Genomic DNA, 21,812 nt, shown 5'->3' on the forward strand with positions numbered 1-21,812 from the left:
GGGAGCTACATGGGGAAACAGGTGAAGAAATGTATGTCTCAGCAATGAAGCACATGCAAATTATAAAGACTTGGGTGGCATTTAAGCAACAAACATGACTGGCAGACGGGATAATCAGGACGCAAACAACATGCACGTGAAGTAAAACATGATACACGCAATCTTCATATTTGTATATATGTAACCTCTCCTTCTCTCTATCCTCCCTTTCCTGTACAACTGTTTTCCCCATTCCCCACACCCCCCACACCAGCAGGCGTTGCGGTGTCCACCGTTAGGTGGGACAAACTACGCCGGCTGGTGGTCTTTCCTTTCCTTTTTGAAATAAATTCATTCATTCAATCTGCAATTGATACTCGCTCAATATAACGGCATGCAGCAGGCTTTGTTTGTTGCATAGGTGGGATGAATTGACTGTATAACATGCTATTCGGGGTATGTCTTCCCCAAGTAAAAGTTGGCAGTCAGTCTTTTTAGGAGTTTGGTGTTGCATTCGTAGTTCAGCGGTAGACTTAAAAGAGACACCACATTTTGCGAAAACAAGGTTGCTATATTCAGCAGAACGGTGCGCAAAAAATAAAAATGTCAAAATTGCATTCTTTGAAGCTGCTTATGCTTAGAATGCTGAATGACTTACAGTGAGTCATCATCATCACCAGCCAATCGACGTCCCCTGCAGGGCAAAGGCCTCTCCGATCGATCGTCAATTACCCCGGTCCTGCGCTAACTGCGATCAATTTACCTCCACAAGCTTTATCTCATCTGCCCATCTAACTTAATATCTGCCACCCCCTGGCACACTTGCCTTCTCTAGGGATCCACTCTATTACCCGTAATTACCAACGGTTATCTTGCCTTTCCACAACATGCCTTGCCCGCGTCAATTTCTTCTTCATAATTTGTACTAATATGTCCTTAACACTTGTTCGTTCCCTGATCCACTCTGTGCCCTTCTTGTCGCCTAAAGTTATACCTATAATCTTTCGTTCGATTGTGCGGTTAGTGTTTGGGCGCTTTCATTCCATTGCATGCTGAGTAACATCGCACAAAATCTGTTATTCTACAGTTTTTCCGCCCAAATCGCAGACACATATTCACACGGCATGTAAAAATGAAAGTGCCTACCACTCGTGTTCATTACATCACTGCCGCACATCAGGGTTTCGCTGTTCTGTTGAACAATCTCTCGTTCTGTTTTTTTTACTGACTTTACAAAAAGCGCCTTCTAAGCTGCGATCACAAACAAATCCCAAGGACACTTTTAAGGCGTTGTGCCTTTGCGCACGAGTGTGAAACGAGGTTGCGCAAAACAAAATAAACAAAACATCCCCACAGCAAGGCCACTGTGGCAAATCAGCATTGCGGAGCCAGTAGGAGCAACGGGTGTAGCTGGCACTGCGCGAGATGATGTTTACGTCAGGTAGTGTTGGCATTCCTTTCTGATGTGTCCTGGTTTAAGTCTTTCGTGTTTAAATAAAACTCAGTTACATTTCAGAACTTGGTCCTATGTTCTCTTTTTGTTATGTAGTCGTCTACGTCCGCTGTTAATTCATTGAAGAATGCGTCGCCAACAACTGTTTCTATTGAGGCACGCTTCATAACAGTTTGAACTTCTGCTGGTTGGTTGGAGAGAAGGCGTAATCCAAAGCAGCGGAAGGGGCAGAAAATATAGTGTTTTAGAATAACGCACGCAACCGTACGCATACAGTTCGCGAACGAAATATCTTTGCGTCGTTCCCACTGCGCATGCGGCGTACGTTAAACAGCTTCCGCGTTTTGCGTACGGAAGACGAGGGGACGCTATTTCATCGAAATATCGTGCGCACCTAATGCCGCTGGCGTTTCCAACCTGACGGCAAGTAGCGTGAGAAGCATCCATGGTTGCGGTTTTCTGTCGACAGTATTTACTTCCAATGGACAAAGTTCCTTGCTCCTATGGTTTTAAATACGTCGAGTGCTTAGCACATCTCTCCCGCGCAGCTCTGTATGATCGTGACATCGCTCACTTTTCAAACGAAGCTTTGTAGACAGGCCAGCGAACGAAGCGGTGTGTGAGTGTGTGATGCGGCCGCGTTCACGAGGAGATGCGACGTTTTGCTTCTTCGGTGGGCAGTTCTTCCCATGCTCTGGATTATCTTCCTCCAGTGACGTACGACTCAACCTCGCATCGGGTATGTACAGTGTGCGTGGCTGAAAGCTTTCTTGGCTTCCGCGCCAGAGTTAATTTACTGGCTGTTGGAACCCGCTAACCCGTCGCGAGGGACTGCGAATTTGCGACGAGCATGAGGAGGCAACCGATCGTCGGTCAATCGCGGTTCGGACTTGGAACGCATGTTGTGACGTTGTGTTCGTTCGAAATGCCACTCTGCATTGTTTTGAAGTTGAATAAAATGTATGCGCCAGACCCCGGCATTCGGTTGAGACCGTTCTGTGAGATTGCACGAAAGAAGTTCCGCGGGACTTCAACGCTTTCTTTATGGAGAGTACAGATGTAAGAGAATATTCATGTCGTGCTGTGGCAGTGTTGCATTCCGGGCCGACGGGAAAGTGTTCGTTTGCACTTGTTTGTACTGTCGTAAAACGTCCAAGCACTCCGGCACTCCGCTAGCCGATCAGCAGGCGAGTCATTTCCAAAAAAAAATTCCAGATGGCACTGTATGCCTTACCGTGTCTCTATGCAAAACTGATGAGGCGCTCTACTAAATGTCCCCTCGCGGTGCTTACGTGGCGGGTGTTTACGTAGCAGGTGTTTACGTGTTTACGTAGCGCGGTGTTTACGTTATGTAAGTTAAGCATTTAGCGTACGCAAATGCAACAAACACTGTACTAAAACTCTCTACTAAAGAAACAAAGCGCAAGTGTTTATCTCCTTATTGCTCCGACCGGTCTGCAACGCAAGAGCTTTATTTCGAAGGCACGTTTCCCACAACACCAGCAACAAAGTAAAACCAATATGCCTTTTCAGAGACACGCTGGCAAAACTAATAAAGCGTGTTATTTTATTAGTAATGACCTTGGGATGCACAATACTCGCGAGGGGATGGCGAAGAATAAGGTCGAAACGGAAACGGTTTCAAGAGCGTTGAATCGGTGACACGTGTCGTCACGCTTTCGACTCGCTGAGCTCTTGCAGATGAATTGAGTTAACAACACAATTCATCATCCTCATTTATTATACCCTTAAGGGCCCCTTGCGGGGTGTAAAAAACGTCCAGGGAGGCAAGAGAGGAGGCCGTCGTCGATTGAAAGCAGATATATTTACATTATTTACAAAGAACCGTCAATAAAGCGTCCATCTTGTAGCCGCACCTGGTCGTCTTCGTCTTCATCTCTGGGTCTGCTGCGCGCGCTGATTGCGTCGTCCTTATCGTCGTCGAAAGTTCCAATACGGGGTATTACATAAGGGTGGAGCAAATACACAAATTTCACAGCAGGTGATAGTAGGTGGTAACCTACTTAACGTTTCTTAATAAAATCACATTTTTGCACACCATCCTCTATCATGCTTAGTTTTTAAACCTAATTTGGCCTTCTACACCAGCCATCATAATTTTCTCCTAATGCTTTTATCTTTGTTTTTCGTTGAGTGATTTTAGTCTATCTTCACCCCTCATACATAACCCCCGTTATGCGCTCTTTGCCCGACTTGGCCTTGCGCCATAAACATGCAACCATGGTCATCATCATACCCAGGTAACGTTTCATCTGAAACCGCATTGCGAAAGCCAAATGCAACAGTCATACGAATAGGGAATACATACCACTGAACACCAATGCGCTTGTATTTGTTTACACAGGGGATGGTACGTTGATTGACCGTATGCAATATTTGGCCGATAGCGCTGACAAGTACGTAACAAAAAAGTGTCAATGTCCTAATATCATCTAACAGGAGAATTTTCTGCCGCACTCTGCATTCCTTTCTTTACTTAACCTGGGCAGTCTAAATTTTAAACGTAGTTCTTCCCTACTCTGTATGCTTCGGATGGTAGTTTTTGCTGTTTGCGCATACTACATACTCCTGGTAAGGTTCTTGTCCCTGTTCTTGCAATATTCTAGTTTTGGGTGAATGTATTGTCTTAGTTCAACTGCGAAATATTTTATTGCGTAATTGCTAGAGTTATGTTTTATTTTGATTTTCATATTTGGATGAACAAAATGTCATAAAACCGGTAGTTTTTGTTACCTTCGCGTTGGTATTGTGACGACCGTGAAATTACTTTGTACGTAGCTGCCACTGGAACGTTCAGATGATCGTGGTATGATGTCTCCGTGAAACAATAAACTGGGCTGCTTCGTGAGTCTTGTGGGCTGTACGCAACATGTGGGTGTGAATTTTGTATTTTTAAAATACGAATTCCTGTTACCTCGTAGAAGCAGGTGCTACGAGCGGGGCCACTCCACTATGTTTACACGATAAGGGCGAGTAGTCGGAAGTGTCTCACCTGTAAGACTTTCAAGTGTAAGTGGTTAACAACCTTAATTACTAGTAGCTTTCTTAAGCAGGGGAAAGCCAAATGTTCATTGATAATTCTAGTGGAATCGTCAGAAGTTAAATGAGCTGTAGGTAGCTGTTGTAAAAAACGCATAGGCTGATATTCCCGAACTGTAAAAGATGGAGTTGCGGTCATGACGACTAGAAACGGTCGTAATGTTCGATCACTAAATAACCAGCCCATCTTGTTGCTTTCCGAGTCTGGACGGAGTATTCACGGGCACAATTGTTTATGTGACGTACCAATTGGGATTGGTTGAAGTTGGTCCTGTATAGAAGTGTTTTTTGTTTATAAGAAAACTCAGAATTGTATGAGTCGTGTATATGTTCAAAAATATAAATCCGTCTTCAAAATCTATCTTCTTAAGGATCACCAACGTGATATACTTCATTTTTGTCTTCTGGACTATTCTGTTTTCGGAGAATGCTGCGCGGCGTACACGGTTTTGAAAACGTTTCAAGGAGGTAAAAAGGAAATGGATTTCTTATACTATCCTCAATAAACCCCACTTTACGACTAGACTAAACTGTTTTACTTATTAAAAACTGGCGGTACTTTTTTAATGCAAAACATTACCTGTGTTTGAGAGTTTCATGAACCACGTTTTCCGGAGAAAATATTCTACTGCGTTTTTAGGGCAGGAGCAAAGGGCCTTAGCTCTACTGCATCTACTTATGTTCGCCGTGCCAACATGAACCCACAAACAAGCACACACAATAAAACCCAAAAGTAAAAAAAAAATTCCCCGCATTTCCCCGAAGGGAAGAATGTGAAAGTGCGAATGCACGAGTTCAATTTGCGCGGTTCGGTAATGTTCGCGAAAGAGAGATCACACACACACATACAACTACAAAGAAAGAAAGATGCATTTATTCACAGACACCTATTTGTGTTGTCGTTGTACTTGCTGCTAGAGCGGATCTCATCTCGGCTTTGGGATTTCGTGTCAGTACTCCTTTAAGCGGGTGCATTAGCCCTTCTCACGCACGATTCCTGGCCAATCCCCCACGTGGGTATGTGCCATGTCAGCGGCCAGGCAGCGCGCGCCCATCTCCCCCCGTTGCTAGGGAAGACGAGGAAGACGAGGAGCGCGCGCACCCGCAGCTGTTGCTATGAGGACGGCGGCGGACGACTCAGGCTCGCTTAAGAAGTGCATTCGCACTTAAAAGAATACGATAAGTATCACCAGGTGTTTATCTTCAAAATACGTAAGCAGACGTAAAAATGCAGAGATTTTGAAGAATAGATACACCGGGGCAACATCAATGCCCTTGCAACTGTATTCAAGATTTGATAACAGTCCTGTTATCATAGGAAGCACAATGTCGGTGCACCTGATAAAAAAAAAATATTTACTTGGCTAACCAATGCGGCCCTGCAGACACGTGACGACTCGCGAAATTATTTTTAGTATGGCGGGAAGACCAGCAACGGTAACGTTGGTAAAAGGGGATTATCAAAATTTGGGCCCCAAAAAAACCCCACAACGCTGGCTATCTACTTATCTTCACTGTAATCGGTTCCCGTGCGAATGCAGTACTATGCAGTACTGGTATCTTCGGCCTCACCTTTTGACAACATTCTCAAGGCAGTTTCAACAATGATATGACAAAACAAGAGGGAGTTTTTCACGCCACTGCGGGAACTGTACCAAAAGCTAAAGTTTTATTTCAAATCGATGAATCACCAGTCCTACTCGAGAACATTTTCTATTGCAGTATTGCATTTAAAATGTCAGGAGAATGTTATCATGTGCAAGACTGCGTAAGTTGTTTTAATATCTAAAGAAAATACATTAAATGTATAAACAGGACGCTCAAAACATCGGAAACACAAACCCCTTGATTCTTGACGCCACCAGTTTTTGTCGAATGCAATGTCACTTTTTATGCTTTGTCATCCTTCCCGGCACAATATTTGATTTTTGTAAGGCGTAATTTTTGTTTGAAATTAACACTGGCTTGTTTATTTTTATTTCAGGGCTTATTTTCGGTGAGGGTTCGCAAGACGGTCTTTTCAGAAAAATTGTTATTTCTAGGATATGAAAAACATTTTCTTGTTTTTGCTAGATACAATGCTGTGAGGCAGATTAATATAAGAGGTGTAAAAGGTCACATCTGCCAGCCAAAGAAACAAAATTGCAGTGTTATTTTTATTCAACAATAAAGGGTTTCAAAATTTATAGGTCTTCATCTCACTGGAACGAGGCCGACATCTAAAATACTGTCACTGCAGTGCATGCCAGCGACCACATTAACACAGACATTTACCCTACATCCATAACAACAATGGCGTTCAAAATTTCTGCTGCATTCCTCTTACGCATTTCAGGAGTTTCAGCTTCAGTAGTACATGTACTTATTCACTAGTGCACACAACGGGCAGAACCAAATGTTTTTTCTCCACAAAAATTCACCAGTTCAAAATCTTTGTGGGTAAATTGTATAAGAAAACGTAAAGCTAATACACACTGGAGCCTTGTGCAGGACGAATCCGCTGCAGCTTTCTGAAGGAGCCTTCTGCCGATGCACGAAGTATTTGTTCTTTCATTCGCACCACTTGCATTGATTTTAAAGCTGCATCAACAACACGGTTTTAGTCTTTCATTTAAGAGAGCACCTGCCTTTGCCACAACACTTTTATTTGTTTCTATTTGATTGTGAGACTAAGCGAGCCGTCGGAATATTCCTCCGTCCTTGAATTGTTGCTTTAAAAATGCATAATTTTTATCTTCCACGTTTACTGGAGGATGTGGCACGGCCCTTGACGCTAAACGTCTATTAGTAAAGAGTTTTCAGTGTCCCATGTGTACTTTTCATTTCAGCGTACACATTTCTCATCGGTGACTATATTACAATATCACTGTGCGGCTTTACAGGATTTTAACATAACAAATGATTGCGCACGCGCAAGCGCAACTGTTATTTTTCCGCGTCTTCTTTCCGCGCCAACATCAAAATATAGTTAGTGCACAAAGAAGAGATACTTTCTGTGAACTTCGCATGATAGCAATTAACGTATTATCACTTATTCGAGCTAAAAAATGGCGATTTAGCCCATGCCACAGGTCGACCAAATTTGTCGAATAAAAAAAAAAGAAAATGAATATCACCTGTATTTGAAAAAAAAACTAATGACGCTTTAAATGAGGAACTAACCTTTCTAAATTTATTTACAGGCGCTACAACTGAATTAACTTTGTACCGTGGAGAATACGCAATAATCACCCCCCCCTCGGATGAAAAAACCATCTAACATGAAAAAAAAAACGAAAATAAATTAAAATGCGGTCTACCACATAAAGCCTGCCAGCGCGCTTAGGTGAAATTTAACTCTGCTGAAAAACTCGGAAAACAGGAATATTAGAAATTTAACCGTGTCCTGTGGTGCCACACTGCCAAATTATTTCAGAATGTTTTACTGCGATTTCATAAAAACGTCACCCTTGTCACTCAACATGTTTTCCATTACAGATTTTAGTGAACACCGTGAACCAGAGAAGGATGTAGCCCGAATTCTTAACTTTTTTTTCTGTTCCGTACCAACTGCACAGCCGGAAAGTAAGCAAACCGACGCCATACTCTTTGCCGACAATATTATGCCTACGTAATTGTGTCAATTTTTAATATTTTTATATTGTTTGGAATATTCACATAGCATCTTCACGTGGGTTTGATCAAATCAGTTCAAGGATACCCAAGGGGACAAATCAAGTCTTAGTATTCGTTTTGGTCACAGTATTCAACAATATGTGGAATTTGGAAGTGTGCGGCTGAAATTGAATAGTGGCAGAAATATTCCACAAGCAAAAAAGATACCTTTAATTTTAATTACTACCAATGCTCTCTTTTTTGAAGTTTTCTTCGGTCAAAATTTCAGGAACAAGTCACCCGCTCGCACACTCATAAATTTCTTCTTTGTAGCATATACTTTCACCATCGGGAAAGCGCTTTTACAAAGCTATTTCTCGCGACACTGAATTTGCACTGTACATTAGCGACATCATCTGTTGCACGACTATTAGCTAACAGGTAGAAGTTAACCGGAAGTAGCTAACCAGTACTAGACAGTTCCTAGCAAACGCGTGCGCATGACAAATACCGTAAACATTTTCATTAAGATTGATTAACCGTTCCTGTTGCGTAATCCGAATTTTCCTTGTAATTTGTGTTTGTTGCGAATAGTAAACCAGTTCGTAGAGTGCGGGTAATTTCTTCGTGTATATCCTCATCCTTGTCCCACCTAGCTCCATCAATATACGGAGATGTGTGAAATGTTTGGTCGGCGAGTTCAAAATACGGGACGGCAAAACAGAGATTGGAAGAAAAATGAGACGGGGTTAAACGATCTATTGAGATTGTTTACGTAGCAGCCATTAGAGCTGGCCCGGTTGGGCCACCCACATATACCTCCCCGTCATCAGCATCATCGATGTTGGGCCATGGCGCCATGGGGAGCGACCGCAGCGCCCCGTCACATCGCCCAGCCGGTCGATGCGACAGTCTCGGTCGAAGCTGGGCGAGGTGACAATTTTGATGCGAATGGACAATGTGATGGCAATATACATTGGGGAATCACTTGTTGCCACGGATGACGATCAGGTGCTTGGTGACGCCTGGTCCCGCAACACGGAGGCCATTAGCGGCAACGAAGAGATGTTGGTTGTCAGAGCCACATTGCGCGATGGGGCTGTGGACACATCGTCGATTCGTGTCGCCACGGCTGGTGTAGTTGGGAATTCTTCAGCGTGTCACGGGCTAGAGCAAGTGGTGAGGGACGCGGTCGATCTGTGGTTGCTGGGAGGTTACGGCTGAGGCTGGCGGTCGAACGTGTCAATACTCACAGTACCCCTTTCCTCACAGCCCCACACGGGTCCCCTTGAACAATTTTGGTGACAATGATTGGTAACATTGCGTACCCCGAGCTCCCATCCTACACTTGTAATGTTACCTGCTGCGGAGGGAAGTTTGAAGGTGAAGGGTTAGAAGGCGCTAACGGTGGCTGTGCGTGTTTTCGACATGCTGCGACAGATGGGCTTCCTTTCGATTTATCAGGCAGGAATCTCCGAGAAATTGGTGAGCATGTGGCCCTACCCTTGTTTAGACTCAAGCCGCAAGGAGCCTGACAAAAATGGGTAACGTAGACGAGAAGGTGAGGCCTGAATAAAGGAGTACTCCTTCTTTACTAATTTTTGCCACCCTCGGAGGTCTATATGAGTGTTATCGTAAGCAGCAGCAGCCGCGTGAGGTCTACTCAAGGGCGAAGTCATCTCTCATTGATAAAAACAGCTCCGAAAGAGAGTACTTTGAGCTGACCGTTGGGCACGGAATCTGTATATTGTTTACATATCGTGCTATTGGACTTACCCTTCTTTTATACACATATATTGTTGCTCAGTCTGTTAGTGTTGTTGTCCGCCATTTGTAGGTTTGTCTCACTACATGGCCAGCCGAATGCCTTTTGTGTATTTCAACAATTATATCGTCAACTCAAATTTGTTCTTTCATCAAAATAGCCCACTTTATCCCTGACCATTATTTCTAACGATTTATTCCAGGACCGGTGGAACAGACCTATGTTTGCTTTAAAAGTTTTATGAGGATCGAGGTTCCAGCTGCGTATGCAATACCCGCCAGTATACACTGGTTAAAAAGTTTTTTTTTTTTTGAGTGACAGCTAGCTTTTTTGTTTTGTGGAAGTGCTTGCCCAGTGCTTCCTAACAGATACCTATGTAGTCTGTGCCAAATATCTCTCTCGTGAGTTGGGTTAGCAATAACAATTTTTCCATTGCATAGTTATACTCTTTTATTTCTCCAAGCGTTTCGTAACGAATGCTTGAAGGCATCCGCTCATTAAAAAGATCGGGATATTCCACCTAAAATGCCGCACAGCACCTTTCCTGCAATCTACGAATGTAGGGTGGAAAGAGTTTGCCATAGAAAGGTGCAGCACCTTTTGTGCAATGTAGATGAGGTGAGCAGCACTTGACAGCGGGGGCGAGCCACCAGCCGGGAGTGCCGCAAGCCAGATAGAATAGCCGCTGCCGGCCAAGTGCAAGGAGCCCGCAAGAAAACTAGCAGACAGCAGTTCGTTCGTCCCACCGCGTCGTAAGCATCCGGATACTGAATTTCCAAGGCGAATATGCCGCCTGTGGCGTTTGTGTTAAGTCTGAACTGCAAAACTAAAACCCCTCTTTCCACTTGCAACGTTATGTGCAGTTATCTTTTGACAAAGTATAGTATATTTGTGTGTGCACAAATATACTTGCCTATTCACGTGCAATTTTATGTGTATATGTGAACCATGTATCTAGCATTTCATGATTATTCTCATAAAAGGAATATCCATACGTGTACGCAGTTACTAGCATACCCATGTGTAATTTTATGTGTGCATGTTTAAATTTATGCATCTGTGAATAAATCTCTACTGCACTGTGCACATACAGTCAAACCCTCTATAACGAACCCGGATAGAGGGAATTATGCTATATATCGTACAAAAATATTTCAGTTACAGAAATACATGGGGAAATTATTCCTTATAACGAAGTTCACATCCGATATATCGAACTCTGCGCGCCTAGAATGGCTGCCGAAATGCATGGTCTCGAAGCGGCGATTGACATGTGGATTGGCCAAGACCACGGAGCAAGAGCCGCGACTGAGATATTGCGCCTCGTACGAAGTGTCGTGATGCCCGACCCTTTCCGTAACTGTTTCCGACGCGCGGGACTAACGATGGAACCCGCCAATTCCACGAGTCCGGACCAAGACAGCAGCATCGGTGAACTGTGGGAAGAGCTCGCCAGCGATGATGTCGCGAATGAAAGCCATCCGACGCTTACAATGAAGCGCTTTCGGCAGTCAATGTGCTCCGCCAGTGCTTTTTTAGATTTTGGAGGACGCGGACTCGAACTGGTACCATGTTTCGTGCAGAGAATGCTATGGTAGTTGAAGCTGTACCGCAGCCAATGCCGCGTAACTTTCCTAAAAGTCGTACAGCAATCCCAATACTGAGACGCGGGCGGCGCGCCTTCCTAGATGAGGATGAGCCACACGTAAAACGACGCCTCCAAAATCAACAGCCCGAATTTGGACTCTTGCAAGAAAAAACACGGACGAAGGCCAAATATGTCAAGCCTTCCCAAGGCCAGCAGAGGGAAGCTAGCGCACCACAAATCATCTACGCGCCCATCGCCCGTCGGATGCGCTTCAGTGAGGAGCCATTTGAAGGCGCGGAACACTAGATCCAGTATTACGAATGGGTTGGTCGCAGCAAAGAAAAGACTTCGAAGCAATTCCTGTGGCACCTCTACTTTTTCTTACAAGACACTGCCAAGTCTTTGTACGAAAACCAAGAAGCTGGACTTTCATCGTGGGAAATTTCCAAAGGCGATCTAAATCGGGCCTTGGCGAACCAGTACCGACGACAGCGTGTCGAGGATCTCTTCCACACAGGAGTCCAAGGTCAAAATAAAACCGTTACGAGCTTCGTGGAAGAAGTGCTCCGCCAGGTTGTCTGCGCGGATCCCCTGGTCAGCGAAGAAAACAAGTTGCAAACTTTTATGAAAGGTGTGAAGAGTGACTTCTTTGGTAGCCTCATTCGTAATCATTTAAAGACAGTGATTCAGATTGTAACTGAGACAACAAATATTGAAGGAGCACTCCAGGCAAGAGCTCTCCACTATCACAGGGTCACTGGGGGCCCTAGTGAAGCATTCCCCGCCCAGCCTCGCAAATTTCGGGACATTATTTGTAGCATCGTCTGGTAAGAACTTAAGGCTGGTGTCCTCTGCATGGCTGAAGTGAACCATAGTCCACTGCACGGAATACTGATGGTACTCAAAGCACTAGAGACATAAGTCGGGATGTCATTCGGGAACAAATGGTGCAGAAGCTACCGTCCTCTGAATGAAGAGCAACCGTTTCTATCGCGGAAGTCGATTGGCAGGAAGTGCGATGCTCCTTTGGACCAGATACCCCTCTACGTTGTCCCTGATCAGCCGGCCTTCACGTACGCAGCCGTAGCCCAAAATCTGTCACTCGCTGTTCCTCGCCAATACCTGGCTCCAATATGACGAGACCCCCATCGCGACATTAGGTACCCAAAGCCCATCGCGGTCCTCAAAAAAGCGACGAGTTGAGAACGGCAAACAAGCAACCTTTGTGTTTTCACTGTGGAGAGGCCAATCACATCTACCACAGCTGCCTCTCCACGAACTTGTAAACCTCGGATGTCACCCGAATGACCCGTGTACACGATATGGCCAGCATCTACGGGACATCACCGAGTATTTATGCCGTCCGCCATCTCCACCACAGCTTCAGTGCCCAGAATGCCATTCACGGTCACCCCGTCATCCAGCGTCTCCTGCTCGCCAACTTCGGTGTGAAACCCCGCTTCCCCAGCGGGAAAATTGGCGCACAAACCCCGGGAGTTGGCCTTGCCGCTGGCAAAGGTAACGAAGAGCCTCAAGTGCCGGTGGGAAGCACTGAATCCAGTGAACACGATCGGGGCTTCTCCGTGTAATATAACCTCAATGGGGTGATTGACAACTATGGCTTAATTGCGCTCGTCGTCACTGGAGCTTCCAACGCCGTCTCTGAAAAGTGACGACTGTGCAGGATGGGCATGAAATACGAACTGACGGGGTAAACCTTGTAGCGCCTACTGGAAAGTATACCGCTTGTGTTATAAATAAAGGCGAGGCAAGTTCCGTCAAATTCGTCATTCTGCAGAACTGTTCTAGAGAAGTAATACTCAAAACTGAGTTTTTCTGTGAGTACGGTGCTATAATCGAGTTTGGTGAGAACAGCCTGACGCTTAGAAAACCTATCATGCCTCCCGAAGATGGGCGGCCGTTATTTACGACGGTACAAGTTCTAGATGACCGTGAGGGTGCCTCCTCTTTCGGGAGTTTTCTTGCTTTTTTTGCACTGATGATTTCCAGATGAAACTTTAAATATTTAACAGAGACTTCCAAAGGGCACTACACGTTCTTAAAACACGTATAAGTTCAGCAGCAAACGGCGCACATCCTCGACTCCACCGAAAAGACTATTTCCCACGGTTCTGTTGCCGTCCCGAACCAGAGGAGGCCGTGGTTGAATGAGGTATGTAGGCAGGCGTGAGAGGGCGAAAACGCAGCATTGGGTGTCCTTCGCCGGTACCCGATATCCAATGATCTTATATACTTCAAACGGGCAAACGTATTCGGGAAGCGCGTGTGCCGTGAGGCTAAACGGGAGAGTTGGCTTACCTTCCTCAAGTCGCGTGAGCATGCGGGAGCACGAGCGGCCCCGGCCCTCAGTTAGAGCCGATGCGCACGACAGCTGCTCAGCTGGCAAAAGAAGTTCCCCACTTTATTTGGGGCAGAATATATACAAACTGAGTTGCGACACACGCTAGTGGCAGCCTAACTAAATGGCTGAAGCGTGCCGACCTCTACATCTCCCCCTTGTGTACCAGACGGAAGAGGGATGACGCCAGACACTGCTCGTCACAAGTTCAAGCGGTCTGGAAGCACAACACAGCGGCCACTACGTGTTCGCGTCACACCACTGCCATCACTGTCTTCAGGGGCCAGTCGAAGGGAACCTTGTCGTTGCACTGCGGTAGCACGCCGAGGTTCCGGAAGGGGAAGTGGCCACTGTGGCTCTTGCTCCTCAGATGGCAATGGTTCTACCCTTGGCGCAGGAGGAGCAAAAGGCAATCGGTGACACCGGTTGCGTTGTAGGATGCCACCCTGCTGCGTTTCCACGACATAGCTTCGTGGTCGTCGTGCTGGGCTCAGCACAGTAGCCTTGACCTGGTCAGGTCGCATTGAGACACACTGGCCTGTTCGGGGCGATGGCAGACTTCGAGCGCCGTGATGCCTGTTAAAGTCAGCGGTCTGTTTCCGCATGTAGCTGCGTCTTTGCTCTTCACGTCCTTCCTCGACGGCCAGTGGTGACGTAACTGGGAGTTCTGTTTCTGAACTTCGGTTTGGAGTTGTCGTCCCATCGAGAGTTGGGCCGGGCTGAAGCCACCGGCTCCTGGGGTTTCCCGGTAGCTGAGCAAGGCCAGATGAGGAACTGTTGCTTCGCGGAACAACTCCTTGATGGTCCTGACCATTCTCTCACCCTCTCCATTCGATTGTGCATAGTGCGGGCTGCTGGTGACGTGGTCAAAGCCGTAGGAGGCCGCAAACGCGGCAAAATCGTGCGAAGAGAACGGTGGGCCGTTGTCGATCTGACCTCTCGCGGAATCCCATGCCGGGCAAATATGCTTTGGAGGATGTCAATGACTGCCTTAGCCGCTGTGCTCCTCAAGGTTACGACTTCAGGGTACCTGGAGTGGTAGTCCACCACCAAGACAAAAGTCTGGCTGCGGAGGTGGAACAGGTTCATGCCGACAAGTTCCCAGACGTGCAGGTAGGACCGTGGAGATCACTGATTCTTCAAGGTTCACCCGAGTGGAAGCACACTGTTCGCAGTAGGTTATCAGAGAGGTAATGTCTGCCAAAATGCCAGGCCACCAAATGGACTCTCGAGCAACAGCTTTCGTCCTATTATTGCCTTGGCGTCCTTCGTGTAACAGCGTCAAGACAGCCGGCCGAAGGGAATGTGGGAGGACTATCCTGGCGCCTTTCACTGGAACACCGTCCCAGACAGAGAGCTCATCTGCTGCTGAGGCATACTGGGAGAGGTGCAGTGGCAGCTTGGACTTCTGTGGCCAACCATTCTGGCAGAAGGAGGTGAGGGCTCTGCACTCGTCATCTGACTCTTGTGCCTGTCGCACGTCCTGTGGGCTTAGTGGCAAGGCTTCTGACATGCCGCTGACCACTTGAGCTGCAAACGATTCCACGGTGTCCACGGGGAGGGACGCCTTTTGGGTGATGCGTGACAACGTACCTGCCGTAGTTAGCAGCTTTCCTGGCACGTGCAGCATCCGGAACTGGTATCGCATGGTCTTTAACCAGAGCCTCTGTATGCGAGGCGGCTGCATGTCCAGCTCCATCTTGTCGAAGAGTGAAACGAGTGGTAGGTGATCTGTCTCGACATAAATGGTGATGCCGCGGACGAATTCGTCAAACCGTTGGATAGCCCATGTCGTTTCCAACACTTCCTTTCCTGTCCGGCTGTAACGCTGCCCTGTCTCGGTCATTAACCTCGAATCAAACGCAACTGGGCGGCGCTCTCCAGAGGGCTGGGTTTGCAGCAAGACCGGGCCGAGTCCAAACGAGCTTGCGTCAGCCGAAACCATGGTGGCGTATGACGGATGGTACTTGGCCATGAAACCGTCTGACGTCAGGAGTTTCCTGATTTTCTCGAATGCAGCATTTTGTTCATGCTGCCACACCCAACTCACAGACTTGCCTAGAAGTGCTCTAATGGGAGCTGTGACATCCGAGATGCAAGGCAAAACCCGGGCAAAATGGTTGACCATTCCCAGCAGTCGTCGGACACCTGTGATGTCGGTTAGAGCCTCCATGGCTCCCAGCAGTCGTCGGATACCTGTGATGTCGGTTAGAGCCTCAATGGCTTTGACTGCTTCGACCTTGTCTAGACTTGGCCTGATGCCTTGTGCTGAAACGATGACTCCTATGAAGGATACTTCGGAGAAACAAAAACGATACTTGTCTTCGTTAAATTGATATCTGCTTTTGCAAGGTGAGACAGCACCTGGCTCAGTCTGGCGTCGTGCTTCTCTCGGGTGCGCCCAAAGAACATAATATCGTCTGTCATATTAGCGACTCCTTGGGGGCCCTCCAGGATCCTGGCCATCTGTTTTTGGAAGTAATTCGGCGCGGAGGTAATGCCAAAGGGGAGCCGGAAGAAGCAGTATCGGCCAAATGGGGTGATAAAGGTTGTGAGCTCTTGGGAGTCTGCAGAGTTTAACCTGGTGGAAGCTGGTTGTTGCCTCAAGCTTTGAGAAAACTGCTGCGTCACCAAGGAGGCCAATGACTTGCTCTACAGTTGGTAGAATGTGGCGTTCACGAAGGACAAGCTTGTTCAGCTGAGTCAAGTCAACGCACAGCCGGTAGGAACCATCGGCTTTCGGGACTACAACGTGACCAGAGCGCAACGGCGTTGGATTGTCAATCGTGTGTATCACGCCTGCTTCCTCCAGTTTCTCAAGATCGTGGCGTACGACGTCGAGCAGCGGGATGGAAATCCTGCGAGGCGCGCTCAGGGAGAAGGGTACAGCATCAGGTATAAAGAGGATAGTGTACCCGTCCTTGAGGGTGCCCAATCCTTGGAAGAGGTCGGCGCGCAATGTTGCTTTTGGAGTCTGGAGTTCGTCGAGAAACTTTACAACTTCAAGGGCTTGAAGCACCCGCAGTCCCAGAAGAGGTGCAGTGAGAGACTGGATCACGTACAAGCACTGAGAGCTCATTTTCCCATGCCACCGAAGCGGCTGACCGCCGGGTCCGGTGAACAGGGTGTTGACTTGCTCGAGCTTAGCTGGCAACGCAGGAAAGTCATTCGGAACGGCGGACACCTTAGCTCCGGAATCGACCTTGAACTTCGCGGTGTAGTTGTCAACGGTGACATCGACGAACTTTGCCGCGGCGGGCGTCCAGACAGCGTGTAGGTGAATAGAACCGAGCTTGTGTTTTGCCTTCCTAGCACGGCGCACTTCAGCAAAGTTCCCTTACTTTTTGCAGAAGTTGCAGGCGGAATTTCGTTTAGGGCACTTCGAACGTGGATGTGGCGCGCGGCCGCCGAATTCACATGTAGATGGCTGACGGGAGCGCTCTGCTTTCGACGGGGGTGAAGGCGGCTTATCGTAGTTGCGACCGCGAGAGGCGAGCTTGTTATCGCCTATGGAGTCGAAGGGTAGCTCGCGGGAGTGCTCTGCGTGGTTTTGGGGCAACATTTTTTCTTTGTCGGCGTCTTCTGATTGACGGGCCTGCATCCATGCTTCTTTGAGTGCCGACTTCGCTTTCCGGCAAAGCTGGTTCGAAAGGTGCGAGTCGCGGAGGCCGACGACGAATCTATGGCGCCCCTGCCTTTGCTCCACCTAAGCTGACGGATAGTTGCACTGCTTCACCATTTTACACAGTTCGGCGAAGTAGGCGTCGATGCTTTCGTCGGGAAACTGAACGCGTCGGTGAAACGCGACGACTCGTAGAGTTCGTTCGCCGGGTGCACAAACCGGTTGGTGAAGCGAGCGGCAACCGCTTCAAATGAGGCGAGTGATGCGGCGTTGAGCGAGAACGTCTCGAGCAGTGGGCGGGCCTCCAGCCCCATGCAGTACAACAACGATCGTACCTGCATGTTGCCGGACACTTCAGTCAGGCCCGAAACAACGGCGTAGTTCTTGTAGCGGCTGAGCCATGCTGACTAGGTTCCGGGGTTCATGAAGTCCAACGGAACGGGCGGCTGGAGGTTGAGGCTAAACATTGTCGGCGGCGCTCTGTCCTTGAGGGCCGGGATGAGGGGGCGTTACGCGGCCACACCTGATACCATGTCGCGTGAGTGTTCGGAAGCACGAGCGGCCCCGGCACGCAGTAAGAGCCGATGCGCACGACAGCTGCTGAGCTGAAAAAAGAAGTCCCACACTTTATTTGGGGCAGAATATATACAAACTAAGTGGCGCCACACGCTAGTGGCAGCCTAATTAATTGGCTAAAGGGTGGCGACCTTTACACCTCACGTCCATAAACTCATACACAGACACATGAAAAGAATGGACACGTATACGTAAACTGGAAGGACCACAAACACACAGCGTACCTTTGGTTTTTACAACGGGGGACACACTGGAAGGCCAGGCTAACACACTCGACGAACACTTCCCAGATGTGTCAAGTTCAGCACACTAGACGAACACTTTTAGAAAATCAAAACGGGTTGTGAGAAGAATTTCTTGTGATATAATAACGCAGACTGTCTCTCATAACACTCCCGCTTTGCGTCTGGCACATTCCACACTGTCCCATCCCAGAGCTTGTACGTTGAAAAAAACAAATAGAGCCTGGAACATCAACGCAAGTACATAGATTTATTGTATGCTTTTAAGATCACATTACTGAATGAAAATACTTTTAGACTTGTCCTCAACGATAAATTTACAACCTAGCTATTCTCAACTCGTCCATTTGTTTGCTTGGCCTGTTCAGTGAGGGTGCGAGAAAAAGCTTCAGGTCTTTCCATTGTGTTTATAGATGTATGCAAATCATCATCATTTTTTTGTACCGCCATTGCAACTGCAGCCTGTTGTGATTTTTCTTTGATAAAAATGTACAAAAGCAGCGTTCCCAGTACTGCTATTTTTCAGCACTTCTTGTACCTGGAGGATAAATGTAAATGTGCCCAATTTTGCAGTGATGCCTCCAAAACTTCAATAAGGTGTCTTGCGTGCTCGTGCTCCCCACTGTTATTATTAGAGTACCATAAGCGTACCACCAATATCGTCTCAGCCGACTTCAATGGCATTTTATTCACCATTCTGCACATTCTTAAAAAACTTCATCAGTCCGTGATTTTTACAGACGCTTTGAGCATTGTGCATGCATTGTTGTCACACGGGCCCAGAAACAACCACATTGGCAATGTGGTTTTAGAGCCAAATTGTCTAGGTATGCTAATAATTTTTATCTAGTTCTGTGCTGCTTTCCAGGCCATGACGAAATTGAGGAGAATGAGACCGGGGATCGAATGGTTGTCACTGCTGCGCTAACAAACACAGTGAACTTAATAACAATACCCCATAGCGAACTCAATCCACACATTGTAAAACACCTTCGCAGAACGCGCAAGCAGACTACAGTACATATATAGACAAGTTAACCTAATAAAACGACACCCAGGACGAGACACTACTGACTCACACAACCAATTCATCGATGGTATCCTAGCTAGAATATTTGTAAGCCACACGAACGACACACACTCCCACCCGCTCACTGGACCTCCAGAACACTTGTGCATCAGGTGGGGCTAAGGATAACCGTAACTCAACGTTAATTGCATGCGAAGGCCTCCACACAACAAGACGCAAACACTTCCCTCAATTACACAGACACCACACTCTGCCACACCCAGCATTGCTTTAGCTGATGATCTCATAATTCCTCTACAAAGCACCTTTACTTTTCTTAGCAACATTAGGTTTTGACACTCCATTTTCTATAACGCGTAGTTTTTGAACCTAATCTCATGCCGCACACAATCACAACCAGGCCTTTACACCAGCCATCCTCATTGTCTTTTCCTGATTTTAATTTGATTTGTTGTGCTGTTTTTGAGTTTGCGTCTACAACCTCCATACATAGCCACTGTTTTATTGCTCTTTAGACTAGTTGGCCTTGTAAAATAAACATCCCACCTTCATCACCATCAGTATATGCAAGAATGTGTATGAGTAAATATATGTAAATGTGTGCTTACTTGTTCTAAATTTACTCGCGCATAGCCTGTGTTTGCAATTTTTGCTCCCAGCGCGTTTTTATATGGGCCTCCACTAGATTCGGCTATGGGCTCCACAGTTTCTTGCCTATATATGCGTATCATTTCAATAAAAGTAACAAACGCAAACTCAAACTCGAAGGCTGAACCTAAGGTCTGAATGTAAACCTGAAACAAAGGCCTGAACCAACCTCGGTAGCCAGGCCTACCTGCCATGGCGCAGAACGTGAATGAGGCTGGCACAGTCTGTTGTCAGCAAGACCATTACGCACAGGAGGAAGTTGCGAGTTAACTTTCGGTAATTTTTTTGCAAGTGACAGCTGTTTTTGAAACTGAGTCCCTCAGCTTAGCGCAATGTGCTTTGTTGCTCTTGCGGATTGGCCTAGACGCTCTGAAAGCCGGCGTAATGCTGCTGTTCCTTTTTCAACACGTGTGCGTGTGTTTTCAACCAGCCTACGCACTCCACAGCGTTTTTTCTCCCAGTCACCTAATGTCAATGTTCGCAGTGACCGTCGAATGAGATAAAATCTGTGTGCCACATGCAATCTTGTTGAATTCGTTAAAAACTTCGGGCCGAAGCTTGCCCTTCTCCCGTACAAGATTTGTCTATACGTAATGCACGCGAAATATTGCAGTGGCTTCAGAAATGCAAGTTGCAGAATCCTGTGGAAACGTTTGCAAACAGCGACCATTATTTCGTTTATAGGTGTAAAGAGTTCTTAATGGGTTTATGACCGGCTCACGGAAAGCGTCGAATTTCTTTCTGTGGCCCAATATTTATGCATGGGGATTTATATCGGTGGGGATGGTTTCTTAGTCCACAAGTCCAATCGTGTGTTTGCTGATTCTGCCCTCTCCGTCAGCATGAACTGGTCGGTGAGGTGTTTGCTGGACAGGGCTTTCTCCGACTTCTCAAGGTTTCGGTCAGGCAATAAAATCGGAAAGTCCAGGTTTAGGATACATTCCCAGACTAGGTGGAACAGGGAGCCTGAATATCTATAGAACTTGCATTGAAGTAGATTCTGACTTGGGAAACTAAAAGCACCAACTTCGGGGGTAAATTTGCACAATGGCAGAAAAAGTGAAACCTTCTAACAACACAGCAACTCGCTGAAGACCATGATTCACGACCTGCCCTGGAACCAACGTCCCTATCTAACCCTGGCGTGACTCCAGAAACCGACGACATCAAAATGCCGCTACGCGTACCCGACATGACCGAACCTGACGATGACATTACAACGAAGACCACGACGCACAGTGCCCGATCTTCACCACGCACAAGCCGAGAAACGACGGCACGACGAACCAAAAACTCGAAGGAGGCAGCGTTAGACATTCAGCTGTCCGTCGACGGCTTTGAAATAGTGGCCCTCATACTCACGGTAGCCGACTACTCAGTAATAAGTGGACCATTTGCGTTTAAGCTGAAGAAAGTTATGAGCAGATGGTATGGTCCGCACATTCGCACAGCAGGAGGCCAGCTCGTAACGCCAAGTTGGACGTGCACATCGCGCGTCACCATAGACGGCACATTTCCTACTGCGTCACTCATTTTACCTAACTGCTACAATGACGTAATTCTTGGAATGCACTTTTTGACAAACAACGGTACAATATTTGATCTAAAAACCACGTCCATAAATATCTCCTCCGATCGTTTCATGCACCGGAACTGAACCCCAAATGCCGTGCTGCTGTGAGGATCGCCAACGATCATGTCGGCCTGCCACCCCACGCAGGCTTGATGATCACCGTCTACAATGAAGGTGCCGTTCCTGGCTTCGACGCTGTTGTAGAGAGTACCGAAGGTTGATTGTCGACCACCGTGTGTACGTCGCACGAGGCATCGCACGCTTTAAGCAACGCCAACCCCACGTTTTGTTCAATATTGTCACCGAAGAGTGCCATTATATTA

General features: G+C 47.1%; 1 pseudogene; it reads right to left on the reverse strand.

The window, feature by feature from the left end:
• Positions 1-16,226: 16,226 nt before the first annotated feature.
• Positions 16,227-20,159, reverse strand: LOC144160964 (uncharacterized; annotated as a pseudogene).
• Positions 20,160-21,812: the final 1,653 nt, after the last annotated feature.

The sequence above is a fragment of the Haemaphysalis longicornis genome, unplaced genomic scaffold (assembly GCF_048455015.1).
Source record: "Haemaphysalis longicornis isolate Haplotype H1 unplaced genomic scaffold, Haemaphysalis longicornis Haplotype H1 scaffold_11, whole genome shotgun sequence".
Lineage (NCBI taxonomy): Eukaryota > Metazoa > Arthropoda > Arachnida > Ixodida > Ixodidae > Haemaphysalis > Haemaphysalis longicornis.